The sequence below is a fragment of the Convolutriloba macropyga genome, chromosome 11, assembly GCF_964194025.1.
Source record: "Convolutriloba macropyga chromosome 11, txConMacr16.3, whole genome shotgun sequence".
Taxonomy (NCBI): Eukaryota; Metazoa; Xenacoelomorpha; order Acoela; family Convolutidae; genus Convolutriloba; species Convolutriloba macropyga.
Genome location: NC_134478.1, coordinates 43,294,616 through 43,316,764, shown reverse-complemented (window position 1 = coordinate 43,316,764; position 22,149 = coordinate 43,294,616). Strand labels below are relative to the sequence as shown.

The 22,149-nt window shown below is 33.0% G+C and overlaps 1 protein-coding gene across 1 annotated transcript in view; it reads right to left on the bottom strand.

Annotated features, from left to right (window-relative positions):
• The window catches only part of LOC142349779 (atlastin-1-like), a 64,637-nt gene extending 42,653 nt beyond the window's left edge, over positions 1-21,984 (bottom strand). The window contains exon 1 of the mRNA XM_075401548.1: positions 21,286-21,984. The gene's annotated coding sequence lies outside the window, so the exon portion shown is untranslated. The remainder of the gene's footprint in view (positions 1-21,285) is intronic.
• Positions 21,985-22,149: the final 165 nt, after the last annotated feature.

Sequence of the window (22,149 nt, the reverse complement as noted above, 5' to 3'; positions counted from 1 at the left end):
TGAAGTGATTGTGACGTCATATGATTGTAACAAAAATCTTGACGACGGAAAAAACATAAAAATACAAATCCTGACACACAGTTAAAAAAATTTTCAGACTAAATTAAAATCTAGACCAAGAATGGACAAGGATTGGATTCGGAAAACCATTTAGAACAAAAATCAGAACCAAAAAAGTAGAAAAAACAGTAAAAATGAATGTCACAATGCCGCATGTGAACAAAAAAACCACTAGCGCGAAAGCAAATGTTTGTTCAAATACCATTTTCTCACTCAACTTTAAAATAAGAGGAAAAAAACACGCCGCAAAAGCACTCCCTTCTTCGCTCCACTTCCTGTTTCGCTGTGACAAAAATCATCACTCCAATTTGACTGCAAAAATCTAGAAAATGTGCGAACAGATCTTTAAAGACAGCGCCCCAATACAACTCAAATACTTTGAATTGTAAGAACGAAAGAGAAGGCCATTGATAGCCTCAGCTATCACTTTGCGGCTATTAATAAAAATGCACGCGAAAAGAATTAACAAAAGAGGTAACGCGCGCACATTCATTTACTGAGTGGAATATCAAGGAATCAGTTTTAGCCTAAAAATCAAATTAACAGAATACCTTGAGGTATTCCGGAAATAACTCGAAGAGTCGCCTTCGCCAAGAAAAATTCACTTTCCGCCAAAATATCCACTAACGGAAATAATTGAAACAAAAAACACATTCTTAACCAAGATCAATGCTACGGGTTAAAAAAACTTGATCTCATTACATCATGCAATTAAACATGATTCGAGGTTTATAACAAAGAAGGTGCCACAAACGTTTCTAATAGCAAAAAGAATAAAAATGACAAATTTTATCCTAAATCATTTAGAAACAAAGTGTTCAAAAGCAAAAGATGCAAGCAACTCTATTTCAAATTTAAAAACAGATCAGTAGTCAAACAACTCCTTAAAATCAAAAAATGTTTTGGAAACAAATAGCAGGAAACACTTCTTACCAAAAGAATTAATCAGAACATCAGCAATACATCCTGCGTGGTTTTCACAGACTACTGAAATTTTCCTTGCAAAAGAAAAAAAAGTAAAACAAAAATAGCCACACAAGTCTTCAACTACTATGCGCAGCACTTCATTAACCAAAAAATAAAACCACAAAACAAATACCACTTTGAGAAAATATGAACAAAAAATTTAAAAAAACAATGAAAGCGCAATCAAAATGCGCACCTAAATAAAAGTATACTATCGAAAAAAAAATTTCCGCTAACTCTATCATTTGAGCTAAAAATTACAGTGGCAAAGCAATTCACAATCTCTTCAAACTCTGTTTCAAAGTGATCAAAACAAAAAGTCAAATAAGACTTCAGAAATCATCAAAGTTTATGAAGACCGTAAAAACGGGCTCCCCAATTCAAACTCTTCGAAGGACGTAGGATATTTTGACCTTGAGGTGTAAACTCGATTTGCCAAAAACAATTATTGGAGATGTCATCAGCCAAAAAATCTAAAACTTTGTAGCAATTAGGCGAATATGAATTTAAATACTTAAAGGATATGCATCAATATCTATTTAAAAATATAATTTAGTGCTTTATTGAAGACTAACAATTGTCTCCCTAATAACATAGCTCGCAAAAACAAATATTTTTCAAATTTTGAGTACGGATTTTTCAAATATTACTCAATATTTTTCAAATTTTGAGTAATATTTTTTCATACCTCAATTTCTCTCAACAGCGTTCATAAACCATAATGGCCATTAATCTACTTCAGGGGCATTTCAATAAATCTCACATTGCAGACGTAAATTTTGCGGGTTAAACAAAAGTACAGCAAAAGATTGCTTTATTCATCGTGCAAATTTAAATGCATTGATGCGAGCTTCAAAGTTCTTTCCAGTTCTATTGTTTTAATAAAACTATTTCCATTTGCACTGTAAAACTGAAATCATTTAGCAAACCTGCTTACCTTTTTTATCTATTCTTTCTTTTTCTTTATATCTAAGCAAAAACAGGAATTTTCTTTTGCGTCTCGGTTTTGCGAATCTAAGGGCATGTTCAGATTACTAGGTGAATGTTTTTCAGAAACATTCAGTGCCACGGACATGCTACCCTTCTTGAGCAAGCTTATAATTAACCAGGAGCTGACATTGTTACGTTCACTTAAACTCATTCATTTAACTTCTCACCATGATAATATAACAACTTTTTCCTAGTATCATTTGAAAAACTTTGATATTGTAGCCATTGCATGAAAATGAATATTAAGGTCTAAAACATTAACCAAAGCTGACTGAGATTTAACTATAAAATGAAATAACCAAAACTGACAGATGTTTTTCTGGGTGTTCTGCTCAGCCTTAAGAAGGAGTGCTGAACGAAAGGACAAGTTGAACAATCCAAAAACGATGACTAAACATGAGCACCACACTGCTCTAGTTATTATAATTGACTGAAGTAGGTCTCTAATGTGTCGCCAAAACATTAAGTTTCTTATTGATTCAAACCCAGCTGATGGCCCACATTTAAAAGGACTAAAATGTCTGAAACTTATCAACAAGAGTTGTAATCAGACTAAGTATTGTACGCTACCTAAAAGCGGGCAATTAGGGTAAAATCGTCTTCACAGTTCAGTCATGTTTCACTGATGGAAAAGATTTATCCACAAGAACAGAGCCATAGTACAAAATCACGAAGCGAATTTTTGTTGCGAATTCCTGTCCCGTTCGAGCTTCTTAATAGCACTTTATCTATTGTTCAGGAGCTGCCTCAAATTGGCCCTTGTAAGATGGCAAAAGTGGTAATTGACAGTCTAATTGGCAGCTAAATTGGCCCAAAAAGACACTCAACTCGTACGTCACAAAAGCATCCATGAGCAAACAGCCTACTTGACGTGAAATCATTCCATTGTTATGAACAAAAATTCAATACGGTGGAAAAATTTCCATTGTGTTGCAATTTTCATTTTTGTGAACTTAATTGACTTGTGAAAGTACGTGCCCGCATTAAGGCACACTCATACATTAATTTGTAATAACTTGCCTTTCTCGAATCATAATTTTAACAAATTTATTCCCGCTGAGTAGCTCGGGTGAATGACCTCTAAAATCAGTTCCTGCTTGCAATTTATCATTTATTAGAACTACTGCTTTTAAAATTACATCTTTATTAAAAACGGGGAAGCGTATAGCAAATCACTTATGATACTTCACAGCATCTTGACCGAATAAAAAAATAAATTCTATTAGTACAAAGCATATGGAAAAACAATAAAAACTCAACAGATGATATGAAAATCATTTAAAACTGAGAAGAAAATCATTCAGTTTATCACTTTATGAAATAATTTTTCATTGAGAATCATGTTAAAAGTATTATAAAGTACACTGGCAGAAAATCAATACAAAGCAAACTTTATTAAGCACACCACATGCATACATTACAATTAGTAAATCCATCTTAACATGCTACAAACTGGGATTGAAAAAAAGAGCTCAGTAAACTAACAATCTAGTGACATATGTTGATAGTACAAGAATAGCTAGCTCTGCGTGAGGGGAGGGGGATGTTATTGACTGCGTGTATGTGAGTTTAAGAAAGTGCTAAGAGGGAGGTGACTTATTTCAATTTCCAGCATCTGGCATCGCTTGACAAGTGAAACTCACTGCCGGTTTTTCCAAAGCAACACTCCATTGATATACTGTCAGTTAAAAGGAGTACACAAAATACAAACATTATAAGTAAGCTGAAAGCTAAAGGAAACTTTATGCAAAGCAAGGTTAAAATTTTGTCTGAAATAAAGGTTTACGCGAGATGCAAACCAAGCTTGTAGTTAACAGATAATTAATTACACAGAACAGCTATACTAGGCTCCATTATTACTGTCAGAATCCAAATCGTCAGAGAAAAAATGAAACAAAAAAATTTATAGCTAGCAATGATAATTCAATTTATGATGAGAGCGGAAAACAAAGATGGTCCACCAAGGTCAGAAAATCCAAAAAACCAAAATTGCACAAAGATCAGCCAATATTGCAGCCTTGTCTTCGTACTAAAAGCTAACAAACGTTCTTCGTATTTATAAACTTCTTTAGTGTATATGGTTTAAATTATCCGAAAACTTTTAAAATCCAAAAAGAATAAATTTTTTCAAAAGATTCAAAACTAAAAAAAAACGAAAAAAAAAGGTTCTCCAGATACTGCACTCTTCAATTGGTTTAGACTTATATAAAGCTGTTCAGTAAATTACGTACAACTAGTTTGACAAGTCCTCAATTAACCCTGACTCTTCCACTTTAATTAAGCAAACATGAACTTGAGAGAAAGGAAATCATTTTGAGAGTGAAGAAAGTCACGTGAGAACGAAAATATTTTATTCGAAAAAAAAATCCAACAGATTTGGTGGAAAATGTCACATGTGCATGGAAAAAATAAATTTGAAGAGAGCACGACGCCACAGCTCGTAGCGAAAAAAAATCGATAGAAGTTTACTCAGCTATCTCACCTGTTAAAATGAAAGTCGAAACAGAAAAAAAAATTGTTGATAAAAGTGAGAACAACGTCAATACTCTTCAAAAATTGAAAACCATCATTCTCGTGCACTTGACTTCCCGGGTGAAGGTAACCTATTACGGTATAATTGATGCTCTCAAAATTATGTGACTCAAAGCAATTTTGAGCAATTTCTTTTTAGTACTTGAAAGGAACCTTACAAAAAAGTTTTGCAACAAGACATTTAACAACGATCTATCACCATCATTTTTACTCCAACCATAGCAGCCAGCTTCAAATGTGCTCCAAAAAAGCAATGAAAGAAAGCGTGCGTTCTTCCGATTTGATGTAGGGCAGCAAAATCAGTCTCGACCATATATTCTACCATTTCTTTGAAATTGGGTAACAATAACTGTTGTCTTCAACAGACCAACTGAACACGCAAACTTTGGTCGCCACTTATGCCACCATCTTGGTTAAAGCGGAAGACTTGCAGGAATTGATACATTTTTACTTAAATTCGGGACTTCAGAGTTTCTCAAAGTCCCCATTTTTATTGCTTTCCTTTTCAATTTCCCACCATTTTTCAGTCTAAATTAAAACACATCAGATAATTGGGCAAGCAAAGCCAGATTAATTTAATTTTAGGAGAAAATCTCTGTCCACATTTTTGCAATCAAATTTTTATGCCAACAAAAATAGATTTTATCGAATTATTATAACAATAAATTGACATAGCAATAACATCCCTCCCCTCTCCAACCCACACCATAGTGGTTCTATAGTTTCCACAACGAGCCATTTATTGAAACTTTGGAAACATCATAAATATAAAAAAAATCACTGTCGTTGATATCATTTATGTTAAACTAAGCTTAAATTTTAGAACCTCTATAATAAAAATTGAAATTCAATGTTTCGCTGCTGAAACCTGAACCAGACACTGTTTGTTTATAAGAAAGATAAATAACATTTCCTTGAATTTGATAATCATAGACCGAATATCTAAATTATCAATGACTGATGCAATGATGGAAGATCAAGGTGATGTCTCGATGACATTCTTAAAATAATGATATTTGGTCTGTCATTTTCAAAAATAATACAGGAAACAATCAAAAATCAAAATACCCTCCTCTCTACCAATGAATTGCTTCCGAATTTAGCATTCAAGCGAGAGAGATTCTTATGTGAACAAGATTTCACAGAAAACACGGGCACTTGGGTTCCTTTGATGTTTTGTATCAAAATTATCTCACGAGAACATCTTTTTATCAAATTACAATACCTATGAGCTAACCAACACCGCAACTTTTATGATTAGATTGAAAAGAGTATTAGCATTACTTGAGTTCGAAAACAATAAACTAAAAGAGACCTATTCATTATGCTCCATTAAGCACAAGCAAATGGCCAAACTCATCATGAATGTCAGTTTAAACAAGGCCGCCCCAATTAGCCCCCACACAGTAGGTGGACAATTTGTAATTCTAATCAATTCTCAAGAGCTCTTTTCGTAATTTGTTTTCTCTTTCTAAAGAGGCCACAACGATTATTAAAAATAAATCAAATCGCAAAAACTTTCGGATCACGATTACTGTGCACTACTATTGTCAATGTTAAACCATCTTAGGTCTGACATTTGAGCTTAATTTATGGCTCAAATCAAAGACAGCAATGCGCAAATGAATTAACACATTAGCGTGAATTTTTTTTTTTCATTGGGTGCCAATTTTACTCGAGCACGTCCATATTCTATCTAGTGATGACAATTCAATTGACTTTTCAAAGTCAATCAACCAAAAATGTAAATGGTTCGTTGTATATGTCCATCGTGTTCTGTGAGTGGAGCCATAACTGATACATGGAAACGTGAAATTGGCCGATCAACCACAGAAAACCTCTAAATTACTTTAAAATTCTACCTTAACGACTAAGAGTAACCTTCAAAGCCAACAACTGGTCCTATTTTTGGCTTTCCTCACTTGCAACCAATCAGTACTTGTCAAAAAATGACAGCAAACCTATTTTGAAATCATCAACCTTCAACGTTAACGTGCATTTATTTCTTGTCAACAGAAACAATTCACTTCAAAAACACAAACATCGTAATCTTTATGGGCTGCAGTTTATATTCAAACAAAATTGAAAACAAGAAATCATAAAAAAATCAATTCAGTTTTGCCTATAATCAATTTCGTTGTATGAACAGTCTTTCCTTAATTTACCCATTTTGACCTTAACTTAAGTCAGAGAGGATGGTTGGATTCAAAAATGATAGAAAGCTATTTGACAGAATTCAGCTAAAATAAGTCCAACAAAAGTACTAAGAATATCTTATTTTAAACCAAAGTCGAACTGATAAAAACACCTGACAAAAGCTTTCAAAATTCTGTTTCGAAAACAGAAAGTTTATGAAAAGAAAAAACAACTTGGCCCTGTAATAGCCACAAATTGTGTTCCAAGGCAATAAATCAAACAAACAACCACTGTTTTTGTTACAAAGCTGAACTAATAAGGTCACTTTTGTGTCCCATTCACACAAGCAAAACGACTCGGTCATCTGCTGTTTCATCACATATTTTGAGAGTTCGGACAACCAACAGAAAAAAATCATTCTAACAGTAAAAATTACAGATGCCTGAATTTTTCATACGAACGCATAAATCCAAATAATTTATAGAATGGCCAACATGATTATTTTACCGTTGGTGATTCATCTGTTAAAACAACAAGGAGGCGCGGCAATGTGCGTTCGCACATAATGTTCCGACCCCGCTCATCCACGTTTTGAATTAATTGTCTACCAAATGAAGAGATAGAAAAGTTTAACTTCACATATCGTTTTACAAACAACTACTTTGAAAACTAATGCTGGATAATCGGGCCGATGAGACCTTCATCCCTCCCTCTCTCCAACCCACACCATAGTGGTTATATAGTTTCTAAAACGAGCCGATTACTGAAACTTTGGAAACATCATAAATATCAAAAAAATCACTGTCGTTGATATCATTTATGTTAAACTAAGCTTGAATTTTAGAACCTCTATAATAAAAATCGAAATTCAATGTTTCAATGCTGAAACCTGAACCAGACACTGGTTGTTTATAAGAAAGATAAATAACATTTCCTTGAATTTCATAATCATAAACCGAATATCTAAACTATCAATGAGTGATGCAATGATGGAAGATCAAGGTGATGTCTCATTGACATTCTTAAAATACTGATATTTGGTCTGTCATTTTCAAAAATAATACAGGAAACAATCAAAAATCAAAAAATACCTTCCTCTCTACCAATGAATTGCTCCCAAATTTAGCATTCAAGCGAGAGAGACTCTTATGTGAACAAAAAATGACAGCAAACCTATTTTGAAATCATCAACCTTCAACGTTAACATGCATTTATTTCTTGTCAACAGAAACAATTCACTTCAAAAACACAAACATCGTAATCTTTATGTGCTGCAGTTTATATTCAAACAAAATTGAAAACAAGAAATCATAAAAAAATCAATTCAGTTTTGCCTATAATCAATTTCGTTGTATGAACAGTCTTTCCTTAATTTACCCATTTTGACCTTAACTTAAGTCAGAGAGGATGGTTGGATTCAAAAATGATAGAAAGCTATTTGACAGAATTCAGCTAAAATAAGTCCAACAAAAGTACTAAGAATATCTTATTTTAAACCAAAGTCGAACTGATAAAAACACCTGACAAAAGCTTTCAAAATTCTGTTTCGAAAACAGAAAGTTTATGAAAAGAAAAAACAACTTGGCCCTGTAATAGCCACAAATTGTGTTCCAAGGCAATAAATCAAACAAACAACCACTGTTTTTGTTACAAAGCTGAACTAATAAGGTCACTTTTGTGTCCCATTCACACAAGCAAAACGACTCGGTCATCTGCTGTTTCATCACATATTTTGAGAGTTCGGACAACCAACAGAAAAAAATCATTCTAACAGTAAAAATTACAGATGCCTGAATTTTTCATACGAACGCATAAATCCAAATAATTTATAGAATGGCCAACATGATTATTTTACCGTTGGTGATTCATCTGTTAAAACAACAAGGAGGCGCGGCAATGTGCGTTCGCACATAATGTTCCGACCCCGCTCATCCACGTTTTGAATTAATTGTCTACCAAATGAAGAGATAGAAAAGTTTAACTTCACATATCGTTTTACAAACAACTACTTTGAAAACTAATGCTGGATAATCGGGCCGATGAGACCTTCATCCCTCCCTCTCTCCAACCCACACCATAGTGGTTATATAGTTTCTAAAACGAGCCGATTACTGAAACTTTGGAAACATCATAAATATCAAAAAAATCACTGTCGTTGATATCATTTATGTTAAACTAAGCTTGAATTTTAGAACCTCTATAATAAAAATCGAAATTCAATGTTTCAATGCTGAAACCTGAACCAGACACTGGTTGTTTATAAGAAAGATAAATAACATTTCCTTGAATTTCATAATCATAAACCGAATATCTAAACTATCAATGAGTGATGCAATGATGGAAGATCAAGGTGATGTCTCATTGACATTCTTAAAATACTGATATTTGGTCTGTCATTTTCAAAAATAATACAGGAAACAATCAAAAATCAAAAAATACCTTCCTCTCTACCAATGAATTGCTCCTAAATTTAGCATTCAAGCGAGAGAGACTCTTATGTGAACAAAAAATGACAGCAAACCTATTTTGAAATCATCAACCTTCAACGTTAACATGCATTTATTTCTTGTCAACAGAAACAATTCACTTCAAAAACACAAACATCGTAATCTTTATGTGCTGCAGTTTATATTCAAACAAAATTGAAAACAAGAAATCATAAAAAAATCAATTCAGTTTTGCCTATAATCAATTTCGTTGTATGAACAGTCTTTCCTTAATTTACCCATTTTGACCTTAACTTAAGTCAGAGAGGATGGTTGGATTCGAAAATAATAGAAAGCTATTTGACAGAATTCAGCTAAAATAAGTCCAAAAAAGGTACTCAGAATATCTTATTTTAAACCAAAGTCGAACTGATAAAAACACCCCTGACAAAAGCTTTCAAAATTCTCTTTCGAAAATACCAACTTTGACCTTAATTAACGTCAGAGAGAATGGTTGGATTCAAAAATGATAGAAAGCTATTTGACAGAATTCAGCTAAAATAAGTCCAACAAAAGTACTAAGAATATCTTATTTTAAACCAAAGTCGAACTGATAAAAACACCTGACAAAAGCTTTCAAAATTCTGTTTCGAAAACAGAAAGTTTATGAAAAGAAAAAACAACTTGGCCCTGTAATAGCCACAAATTGTGTTCCAAGGCAATAAATCAAACAAACAACCACTGTTTTTGTTACAAAGCTGAACTAATAAGGTCACTTTTGTGTCCCATTCACACAAGCAAAACGACTCGGTCATCTGCTGTTTCATCACATATTTTGAGAGTTCGGACAACCAACAGAAAAAAAATCATTCTAACAGTAAAAATTACAGATGCCTGAATTTTTCATACGAACGCATAAATCCAAATAATTTATAGAATGGCCAACATGATTATTTTACAGTTGGTGATTCATCTGTTAAAACAACAAGGAGGCGCGGCAATGTGCGTTCGCACATAATGTTCCGACCCCGCTCATCCACGTTTTGAATTAGATGTCCACCAAATGAAGAGATAGAAAAGTTTAACTTCACATATCGTTATACAAAGAACTACTTTGAAAACTAATGCTGGATAATCGGGCCGATGAGACCTTCATCCCTCCCTCTCTCCAACCCACACCATAGTGGTTATATAGTTTCTAAAACGAGCCGATTATTGAAACTTTGGAAACATCATAAATATAAAAAAAAATCACTGTCGTTGATATCATTTATGTTAAACTAAGCTTGAATTTTAGAACCTCTATAAAAATCGAAATTCAATGTTTCGCTGCTGAAACCTGAACCAGACACTGGTTGTTTATAAGAAAGATAAATAACATTTCCTTGAATTTCATAATCATAAACCGAATATCTAAACTATCAATGAGTGATTTCAAGTGACATCGCAACCGCTAAAACTATAGGCTAGTCGTGGAAAACATTAAATACTTTCAATTGAGAATTTTTGAACGCCAATTGGGCCACCCATTTATAGCGATAATGTGGCAGGGAATAAAAAGAGACGAAATATTAGAAATGGGCACAAATGCAAAAATCAAAATTTTCTTATGGAAATGCCAATAAAATTTGCTTCACTAGAGGAAGAGAGTTCCTGTCTTTACAGAGTCCAAGCTACAAAACTGACAGATAGAAAAAAATAGTATAATTTATTTAGTTGGTTCCTACATTTTACAACAAATATACAATTCACTAGTATACATTAAATTATAATATAAACCAACAAGGCCAATTCATTAGCAAAGGTGATATTAGATAAAACATATTAGATAATGAGATTAACAGATAAAAGTGACAAAGCTCAAAAAATCACCGATTTTTTAAAATAATTTACAACAGTTCAAACAAACCATGGGCTTTCAACTTACAACAAAAACAGAAGTGCTCGTTATCAGTGATACTGAAGCATAAGACAAAAAAAACAACAAATACGGATAAACTCAAAATTACAAACAACTTATTAAAATTACAGCGTATATCCTAATCTTAAAACTGAATGACAACAATTGAAAATTTTAAAATAAAATTGGTTTTGTTTTTTTGTTTGGGTCTCCTTTGATTTTAATTGGGTCATTATTGTAAAGTGTCCTTTAAAACTGACAAAAGTACGAAAATATTGACCACTATCGAACACTCACGTAATTCTTATTGAAGCAAAATTCACAATTCGAGACGTCAGTCAATACATAAACAGCAAAAATATTAACATTGTTGGGATCAACAGAAAGCTTTCAATAATGAGGCTAAGTTAATAGTTGACAAAGAGAGCAAAATCTGGCAAAGGGGACAAATAAAATTTCTTTGCAATTGTCAGAAAGTAAAAAAAACCGTTAGCTATAAACTGAAACCAGTAAATAGATTCATTTAAACATTCGTACATGCAATTAAGGCCTTCGATTGTCAAGAATATGCCGTTGACACCAACAATTAGGGGGAAAAATGTTGCAAGGGAACGGTTTCGCAGCCGTTAAAACTAAAGGTTATTCGCTGAAATCTTTAAAAATGTTCTTTAGAGGCATTCCTTCAATGTCAACTGGAGGGTCTTGAATGCCAAAAATTGAAGATGGAACAAATAACAACCTCAAATATAGGCAATAATGCAAAGATCACAAAACTTTTAAGAAGTTTCGTAATAGGAAAGCCAAAACCATTATTACAAAAAAACCATATTAAAAAGCATTTCTTTTATTTCAATTGGAATAGGTTTTGCCCTGTTTCTATTGAAACTATGCTAGATGTGGACAGAACTAAGATAAAACTTGGCAAACTTCAAAACTTGCCTGACATTTTGTTAAAACAAATATATTCAAAGTCATAAGAGTCAGTAGATTACAACTGAAATGATTGTTTAGGTTCACCTATGGCTCCTTAGGAATCCAATTGCATCTCTGCTTAATAAAACGAGGTCACGAGGCTGTAAAAAGAATGAAGGAAAAACAAAAGAACAATTAATGTTTACGAAAATACAATGTCAAAACCTAAAAACCTATCAGCTCTTCTCTGAAAAATCAGTATGAATTTTATCATTTGACCTCATTTTGTTGAAATTAGGATGTATCATCAATTGGGCATTTATTTCAAATTATTCCCGTTAGTAATCAACAAAAAACAAAAATAATTTGAAAAAGATCGCGCCTCAATATAATCCGAATGATTATTGATTGTAGGAATCAAAGATGAGTCCAAACCTAGCCTAGTGTTACTGTACAATCCACAAAAACAACTTATTTTCCCATATGTTTGCAAAATAGATCAATAAGCAAATGAAGTATATTAATAAAACAAAACTAAAGGATGAATTTTGTACAATTGTTGAGTTAAAAAATTGGAAATAAAAAGCGTATCATGAGCCATTTTAAGTCTCAAATACAAACATGTTAACCAAAAGACTCGGATAAAACCAATCAGCCAGCCTATCCTTAAAAGTAAAACCAATGACATTTTTTACAATTTTAACAAATATTAGCAAAAAAAGACTAAAATTTGTTCAAAAATACAGAAAATTTGAGTAAAAACAACAGAAGTCCGTCTACTATTGACAAAAACTTATACCTCGATGACTCCCTGTGAAAACGAAAATCAAAAAGCCTCTTTAATTCCATATTCTATGATCGGCGGACTTTCTTATGATACCACTCGCAACTCTCTATGATGAATACATCGATCGGCCAAAATTGACTGCACAAAAAAAACCGCTTGAGTACATAGTTCCTGCCCCCACCAGTGGGTCGGACCAAAAATCAAAGTTTTAGAAAACAAATTGACTATCCATTGCATCATTTTAATTAACTTTACCATAATAAACAACTTCAAACTTTACATTGCCCTTCGCATTAAAACCGACAGAACGTTCGCGGTTCTTTCCCAAATTTTTTCAAAATCCATAATTTTACAAGCTTACAGGCTCATTAACAAATCATGTTCCCATGTGTAAGTTCCCATACTTACGTGTAGATTTTGAAGTGTTTCCTCTAAGTGTTTTAATTGGTATACGCTTAATTTCCACCATGCTTTAATGGAATAGCTAAAAAAGATTGTTTCCGTGCAAGGCTTTCCTAATATCAAATACCACATTACGCTGATTATAAAAAAGAGACTAAAACTGAAAATTTCAGAAAATGAAAAACTCTGTTAAAACATTTTCAATTCTTTATGACTAACAAACAACGGGCAATTTACGGAAAAAGCTAATATTAATTTACAAAAACCTTGAATGTTAATCAATATATCATACCATCTCGTATCTATTGATACCTTAACTGTTGGAAAGAAATAACGTTATTGCTCAGACCAAAAAGATGCTTAGCGTTTTCTATAATCTCACAAGAGATTGCACAAACCAGGGCCAGCATTCAATCATGATTTCTAGCAGGGCACTAACTTGAGGAGAATTTAATCAATCGTTGAACAGAGTTTGACCAATCGACCAGTCAAGTGTCAAAGATTTGCATGAAAAATTAAATTCAGGCGAAAAATTTCTAATTAGCAGAACAGGAAAAATGACTACAAATTCACCAAAGTGAGCTTTAAATGGAAGAGAGTTCGCAAACACTGTTGATTTGAGCACTGTTCAAAAACGTCTAAGAATAGAAGGAATATTGTTCCTTCGTGTTGAATAGATAAAAAAGGACGGATACCAAGCAAAAAAAACTCACTTGATTGACCAACAATCTGTCAGCTGATATCACTCAGACCGTATTGCATATAGGTTTTCCAAATTTGACTGGGCAAAACAAAAACTCATTTGAACATATATTTGAATGACAATTGAATTTGGGTGACGACAAAAGATTCACACGAATTGTTATAATCCGCATTCTTGTTAACAACATTCAATGTTTTGAAAAAAAAATTAACTATCCGTTGCTTCATTTTAATTAATTTTAACATGTAAAACATTTTCATACATTACATTGCTCTTTGCATTAAAACCGAGAGAACGTTCGCGGTTCTTTCCCTGTTAATTTTTTCAAAATCCATTATTTTACAAACTTACATGTTCCTTAACAACTCATGTTATCTCTACAAACTTGTATGTAGATTTTGAAGTACTTCCTTCAAGTCTTTCAATTGTTATACGCCTAATTTCCTCAAAGCTTTAGTCGAATGGCTAGAAAAGATTGTTTTCGCGCTAGTTTTGCCTATTATCTAATCGCCCATGTATTTTGTTTTGACAAGAAGAATCAGCATCCGGCTTCGTAAGTCTGAACAAAAATTGAAATTTGGTGGCGACACAACAATTAATAACCTCAAGAATTGTTTTCTGGCGACAGTTTTCGTCAAAAACGAAAATGTATTCCCAGTGCATTACTTAGGGTAGTAAAAACGGTGCTGATACACCATTTGGAGACAAAAACTAGCACATTTGAATCATGGAGAGCGCAAGTTTTACTTGGCAACGTTTTTCGTGCAACCACCAGCTAAAAAAATGTACATTGGTTCATAAAAAAGCCCCAGAGGACAAATAAGCGGTAGAAATGTTTTCATTTTTAGAGCAAGAAAAGACTCATTCTTATTGACATCAATTTCTAAGTAGTAACAATCAGACCATCGCTGACTCAATATCTGAAAAGAAAAATAATACACATTTGGACCCTAAGGATCGTTATGGTGCATTGTCATATTGTTTTTATTCTCAACAATACAAATAGCTACAAAAATTTAGAATTGACTTTGTCCTGGTAATACATTAAAATTCAAAAAATACAGACAGACATAATAGAACACTCCCCCTGTCCAAGCCACCGTCTGGTGAAACATATTTGGATCCCAACTGAGACAAAAATGATCAATCACACTGACGCCACTTGTACTAATAAGATTAGACAAAACGCTTTATGAGAGCAAACATTTATCCACTTAACAAGAGATTTAAGGAAACACATAAATTCAATAGAATAATAAAGTGCATTATTACATTTAGGGTGGGGTGGGGTAGGGGCGGTTGGATAATAAACAAACAGAAGCAGAAGAAGGAAGTATCATTGTAGAATTGCAGACGAAAGGCGCCTTTTTAGAATCCGTTTCATTTCAGAATACTCAATACGCATTTTATTTTCTTTTTCATACTGTTTTGTAGTCAATTTTGGGATAAAAAAGCCACAGCATGTCGAAACAATTATAACACAAACAGCTCAGACACTAACTATTTAATATTTTTTAATACTTATATTCTGAAAAGAACCTTGTCGATTGTACACTTCTCAAAGACATTATCTCGCTGATTAAAAATTTATCCGTTTTTGCAGTTCAAGCTAATATTGATTTACAAAAACCTTGAATGTTAATCAATATATCATACCATCTCGTATCTATTGATACCTTAACTGTTGGAAAGAAATAACGTTATTGCTCAGACCAAAAAGATGCTGAGCGTTTTCTATAATCTCACAAGAGATTGCACAAACCAGGGCCAGCATTCAATCATGATTTCTAGCAGGGCACTAACTTGAGGAGAATTTAATCAATCGTTGAACAGAGTTTGACCAATCGAGCAGTCAAGTGTCAAAGATTTGCATGAAAAATTAAATTCAGGCGAAAAATTTCTAATTAGCAGAACAGGAAAAATGACTACAAATTCACCAAAGTGAGCTTTAAATGGAAGAGAGTTCGCAAACACTGTTGATTTGAGCACTGTTCAAAAACGTCTAAGAATAGAAGGAATATTGTTCCTTCGTGTTGAATAGATAAAAAAGGACGGATACCAAGCAAAAAAACTCACTTGATTGACCAACAATCTGTCAGCTGATATCACTCAGACCGTATTGCATATAGGTTTTCCAAATTTGACTGGGCAAAACAAAAACTCATTTGAACATATATTTGAATGACAATTGAATTTGGGTGACGACAAAAGATTCACACGAATTGTTATAATCCGCATTCTTGTTAACAACATTCAATGTTTATAAAAAAATTAACTATCCGTTGCTTCATTTTAATTAATTTTAACATGTAAAACATTTTCATACATTACATTGCTCTTTGCATTAAAACCGAGAGAACGTTCGCGGTTCTTTCCCTGTTAATTTTTTCAAAATCCATTATTTTACAAACTTACATGTTCCTTAACAACTCATGTTATCTCTACAAACTTGTATGTAGATTTTGAAGTACTTCCTTCAAGTCTTTCAATTGTTATACGCCTAATTTCCTCAAAGCTTTAGTCGAATGGCTAGAAAAGATTGTTTTCGCGCTAGTTTTGCCTATTATCTAATCCCCATGTATTTTGTTTTGACAAGAAGAATCAGCATCCGGCTTCGTAAGTCTGAACAAAAATTGAAATTTGGTGGCGACACAACAATTAATAACCTCAAGAATTGTTTTCTGGCGACAGTTTTCGTCAAAAACGAAAATGTATTCCCAGTGCATTACTTAGGGTAGTAAAAACGGTGCTGATACACCATTTGGAGACAAAAACTAGCACATTTGAATCATGGAGAGCGCAAGTTTTACTTGGCAACGTTTTTCGTGCAACCACCAGCTAAAAAAATGTACATTGGTTCATAAAAAAGCCCCAGAGGACAAATAAGCGGTAGAAATGTTTTCATTTTTAGAGCAAGAAAAGACTCATTCTTATTGACATCAATTTCTAAGTAGTAACAATCAGACCATCGCTGACTCAATATCTGAAAAGAAAAATAATACACATTTGGACCCTAAGGATCGTTATGGTGCATTGTCATATTGTTTTTATTCTCAACAATACAAATAGCTACAAAAATTTAGAATTGACTTTGTCCTGTTTATACATTAAAATGCAAAAAATACAGACAGACATAATAAAACACTCCCCCTGTCCAAGCCACCGTCTGGTGAAACATATTTGGATCCCAACTGAGACAAAAATGATCAATCACACTGACGCCACTTGTACTAATAAGATTAGACAAAACGCTTTATGAGAGCAAACATTTATCCACTTAACAAGAGATTTAAGGAAACACATAAATTCAATAGAATAATAAAGTGCATTATTACATTTAGGGTGGGGTGGGGTAGGGGCGGTTGGATAATAAACAAACAGAAGCAGAAGAAGGAAGTATCATTGTAGAATTGCAGACGAAAGGCGCCTTTTTAGAATCCGTTTCATTTCAGAATACTCAATACGCATTTTATTTTCTTTTTCATACTGTTTTGTAGTCAATTTTGGGATAAAAAAGCCACAGCATGTCGAAACAATTATAACACAAACAGCTCAGACACTAACTATTTAATATTTTTTAATACTTATATTCTGAAAAGAACCTTGTCGATTGTACACTTCTCAAAGACATTATCTCGCTGATTAAAAATTTATCCGTTTTTGCAGTTCAGTGTCTCGCGGCGCGACCCAGTGTAGTTTCACTAACACAAAAACAATAAAGCTGAAATTGATATATATCTTTTCAATTTGTAGCAATAAATTTTGCTTAGAGAACAATGGAACCATTATAGAACATCATAAAAAGATGGACAAGCATTCGCCATGGGCGGGAGAAAGACCCACTGTAAAACCTAAGTTAGCCATAAAGTATACCAACATAGCCGGATTTCACAATAGAAATAAGACTACTGTCTTTAATGTTTTATCCTAGCATCCAGTTCCGATTCTTCAACTTCAAAACGTTTTGTTTTTAATTTTACTTTTAATATGACGAGTGAGAAAAAGTTGGAATCAATAAAGGCTCGTTAAGAAAACTACTTTCTTTCTAATTTCATTTATTTCCTAATTGGAAGCATTGAACTCATAGCAAGATATGAACGTAGTTGAATGAATATAAAGCGGGCCATTGAACGTGTTCACTGTTGTCTTCGAGATCCATTGACCAAAGTTTTTGCGTCTCTCGCAAAGTTAAGAGCTGGACCATTCAAACTGCATTCTGTGAAAATGCATTCTCCAAAATATGACAGAAACAAACGTGCGAATAAAAAAACGCTTAAAAATACTCCATTTCCAAGATTATACTATATACACAACAATACTATAGAACACAAAACAGTTGGTAAATTGCAAATAGATACTGTGGGTTGAATCAACTTCTTGAGTAGCATTCACTTTTTTGCTTCAAGTGATCATTAAATTCCCCCTATTTTGAGATTTTAGATTATCTACAATTTAAAAAAAGCAAGTTAAAAGGAATAAAATTATGAGCCGTCATCAATCAATTAGAGGAAAAATCCAATCGGTAACAATTTATCTGGGCGTTAGGAATTTTACCGACTGATTTGTCTAGCCAACTTTGCCCAATCTTCTGCAGAAAGATGCAAAAGTCCTTCAAGAGTCCTTGGAAAACTGAAACGAAAAAAAAAGGTTTAGGGAACAGCTCGAAAAAAAAACAGATTTGGTAATTCATGAATTACCAATAAAAAATTGAGCAAGAAAAGACTTAATTTTTTTCATCCGAAAATTTTGAAATTTCTTTCAATGTGCTTATACTAATTAAATTACGGATATATCATTGCACATTTTAAAGATTTTAATAATCAGAATATGTTCAGCTGAGTTATTATTGTTCCAAGCTTGGTAAAGAAATGGTGGTTAAAACATTATGGATTTTTCTGGTTGAGTTAATTTCCGCCTGTCGATACGTAATGCTGAGACAAAACGAGTGGTGTATCATTGGAAAGCTCTGAAAACCAGAATCTACAGTTTATACAGATTTTCATATTTTTTTCATGGGGAAAATTTTGATCAAAGGTTTTTGACATTTTACCCCTGTCTCATTTCCAATGCTGTCAGCCTATGTCAACCTCTTTCAATATCTTCTTTATTGCATAATTTCAAAACTGCTTTTGGAAAAATTTTAAAATTTTCCTATTAACAAACATGGAACAAAATTTTCAGCAGTTTTTCAGCAGGTCCACTTTGTTTTTACCACAGCTATAGAACCTATTAGAATACGGCAAAAAAGATACGAATCAAAAGTTTTTCATTGATTTAATTGAGAATTTATTTTAGTATCTCTCCTTGATTTTACTGAAGGAGCCCTTTCAAAGTAAAACTTTGAAATAATTTTTACACTCAGCTTTTTTTTTCTTTTTTTTCTAACAGCTCTCACAACTTCCTCTTTCTCACTAAACTATATACAATAGTCCTCTATCAATTTTTGCTTTTTCGGATTTTTTTACTTAAAGAATAGCGACTTTCAAAGTCTATTTAGAACTCAGTTATTTTAAATATAGTGTAAAATTTTTCTAAGATAATCATTTATAATGCCACTAACTATTCTTGATATCTGCTCATTTTGGTCTACCAAAAACAGTCGAACTTCATGAAATTTCCCAACGTCTATAGTTAAACATAGATGGCAGATTTCCAGAAAATGGTTGCAATACCTTTGTGGACCTGCAGTATAAAAAAGATAGTAAAAGAAACAGACCAAAAATGAAACTTCGTTTTTTAATACTCCGATGTTATATTTTGATTAGGATTCTGTTTAGCTTATTGCTGCTTCTATTAGCTGCCCTCAAATATCCTTCAATTTCCCTCAAATTGACCTGCTCTTTCAATTAATGTGAAGAAAAGTCAACTTCAGAGTGAAGAAGTCAATTTTGAGAGTTAGGGAAAACACTTGTGACAAAAAACATAATTCCCGCAAAGAAACAAAATAATTATCTACTCTAAGAGTGAAAAATGACGTCATGCATGTAATTCAGTTGCAATTGCTTGAACAAATGAATAAAAACAAATTTGAGGTGATTGTGACGTCATATGGTCAAAACAAAAACCTTGACGATGAAAAAAACCAAGAAAAAGGCCAATAATAGCCTCAGCAATCGCTTTGCGACTATTAAAAAGTCTTTCTCTGCTATGCACTTTCCAAACCTTTGTCCAAAAACAAACTTTATTCTCTAGTTTCCCATATCATCGGTATACCAATTTTCAAATTGTGTTTGACTAATTTGCCCCATTTTTTAAATTGAACCTGATTACTCTTTTAAGAGGTCACTTGCAAGGCTTTTACCAAAATTAATTCATTTGAGAACAGTGTCTCCATCAGACTATGAGCAGAAATTTATCTGCCGAAGGTCACCAAAGACTACTTATAATAGCAAATTTTACCATTTATTTTCTGAATGTATTCCGGATATGTATCAATGTTCTTACTGAAAAGCCCGACGATGAAAAAAACTGATGTTTACTTTCAAATCACGTTTCCTAGTTTTATTTTTAGAAAAGGAGACTGCAACAGTTATTCTGCCCAATGATAATTTGTATAATGAAGTTAACTATGTACAAGGAAATCCAGGATACTTTCTGATAAATGTTGTTTATTTGATATGTTCAAACATTATGTGAGTATGCACACTACCAATCTTCCTCACTGTGTCTTATATCCGCAGACTTAAACGATCATTGTGATTGTTTTATTGATTGAGGATTCTCATGTTCTAATTAAAACTGAAAGCAACAATGACAAAAATCGGACCATAATAATTACCATAACATTTTAATAATAATTTAAAGTGAGCAAGGTTGAAATTCAAAGAAGCATAAAGTTCGCAAACTAGAGGGACTGATATTCTTTTGAAAACTAACTTCATATGATTTCCTATCTAAAATGACTTTTAAAATTACACTTAGTTCAGCTTCTAAACTGAAGGCCATTAAGCGTAACATAAATGCCAGCTAACAATCGCTTTAATGAACTTCGATAACCTACTGTAGTATGACTTAATGAGAAATCTTTTTGTTTACCTCGTTTCTTTCGACTTCTCTTTTGACTTTGACAGCATTCACCGTATTGCGTAATTTAATACATGAAAGAATTTAAAATCCATTCAGTTGAAACAGTGAGTGAGGTAAGTCAGAAGACAAGGGTGAAAATCGTGACCTATGTAAAACGTGATAAAAAGTTAAAGCGAGCTGAAAAAAGAAGAGCGCCTAAAAATAGTCATTGAGAGGCTGACGGCGGCTATTAAACAACTCTTATATCGTCAAAATTGACCAAGGTCTCATCAGCTCATCTCGTCCATTTACAAATTATATCTTATTCAAAATCTATCTATTATTAACAAGCATGGGAAAAAATAGCACAATTGATGTAAAAATATCTACAAAACGAAAATTTTTGTTACGTCAGAAGTCATTTACCGCATAACTGAGAAAAATGAATGACAGTAGTTCTACTTACGTTGCGTAATCTGAGTGGCTATGTAGAAATTTTGCATGCAGAAATGATCGGACAGACACATTGAAATATTCTGAAAAGCAGACTATAGTTTATTAAAGCTATAGAAACAAAGCTGGATACAACCCGAATGAAAATCTGACCTGAACACTAACCTTTTCCCGTGTTCTTTTGGTTTTGTGAAAATGAGAAATCAGATGTCGAATTGCACTATTTTCAAATTTCTGTGACACTCTTGAGCACTGACTTGGTGTGATAGTTAGGGAGGTCATCAATCAATTTGGGGTTACATGTTCAAAAGTTTTTCGTAAAATTCCTATAGAAAATCGTTCGGCTTTGACATATTTTGTTAGATGTGACCAATAAAATTTGCAAAAGTTCAAAAAAAGCTGCGCACGTTGACGAAAGTTGTATCTTTTTTTCATCGGGTATTTTCATTCTATATTTCTCCACAAGCAAATCTTTAATACAATTTTTTGGTCATCTTAGCGTGGGAAACAAAGCGAAATCAAAAATTTGATAAGGAGAATTAAACAGAATAGTCCACGAAAAGTAGAAGATTTCTCCAATTAATTGTTATCAGTATCTATTCTTTTATTTTTTATGAAAAAGAACTTGAAACCGGGAGCTTATTGAAATTGAAAAACAGTTCTCGCATATGTATTAAAAATACTGGGAAAACAGGACCAGTGTCTCCTCTTGCTCCGAAAAGACAGAAAACTTAGAACTTTAAAACGCGAAATCACCCCCGTATAAATGAAAAATGATGTCTGTAAAATTCAACATTGCATACGAAAGTAAAATTGGTAAAATTGTAGGTCTGAAATGAAATTGATCTTATTGAGCCACTTCGAATTTCAAGCAATA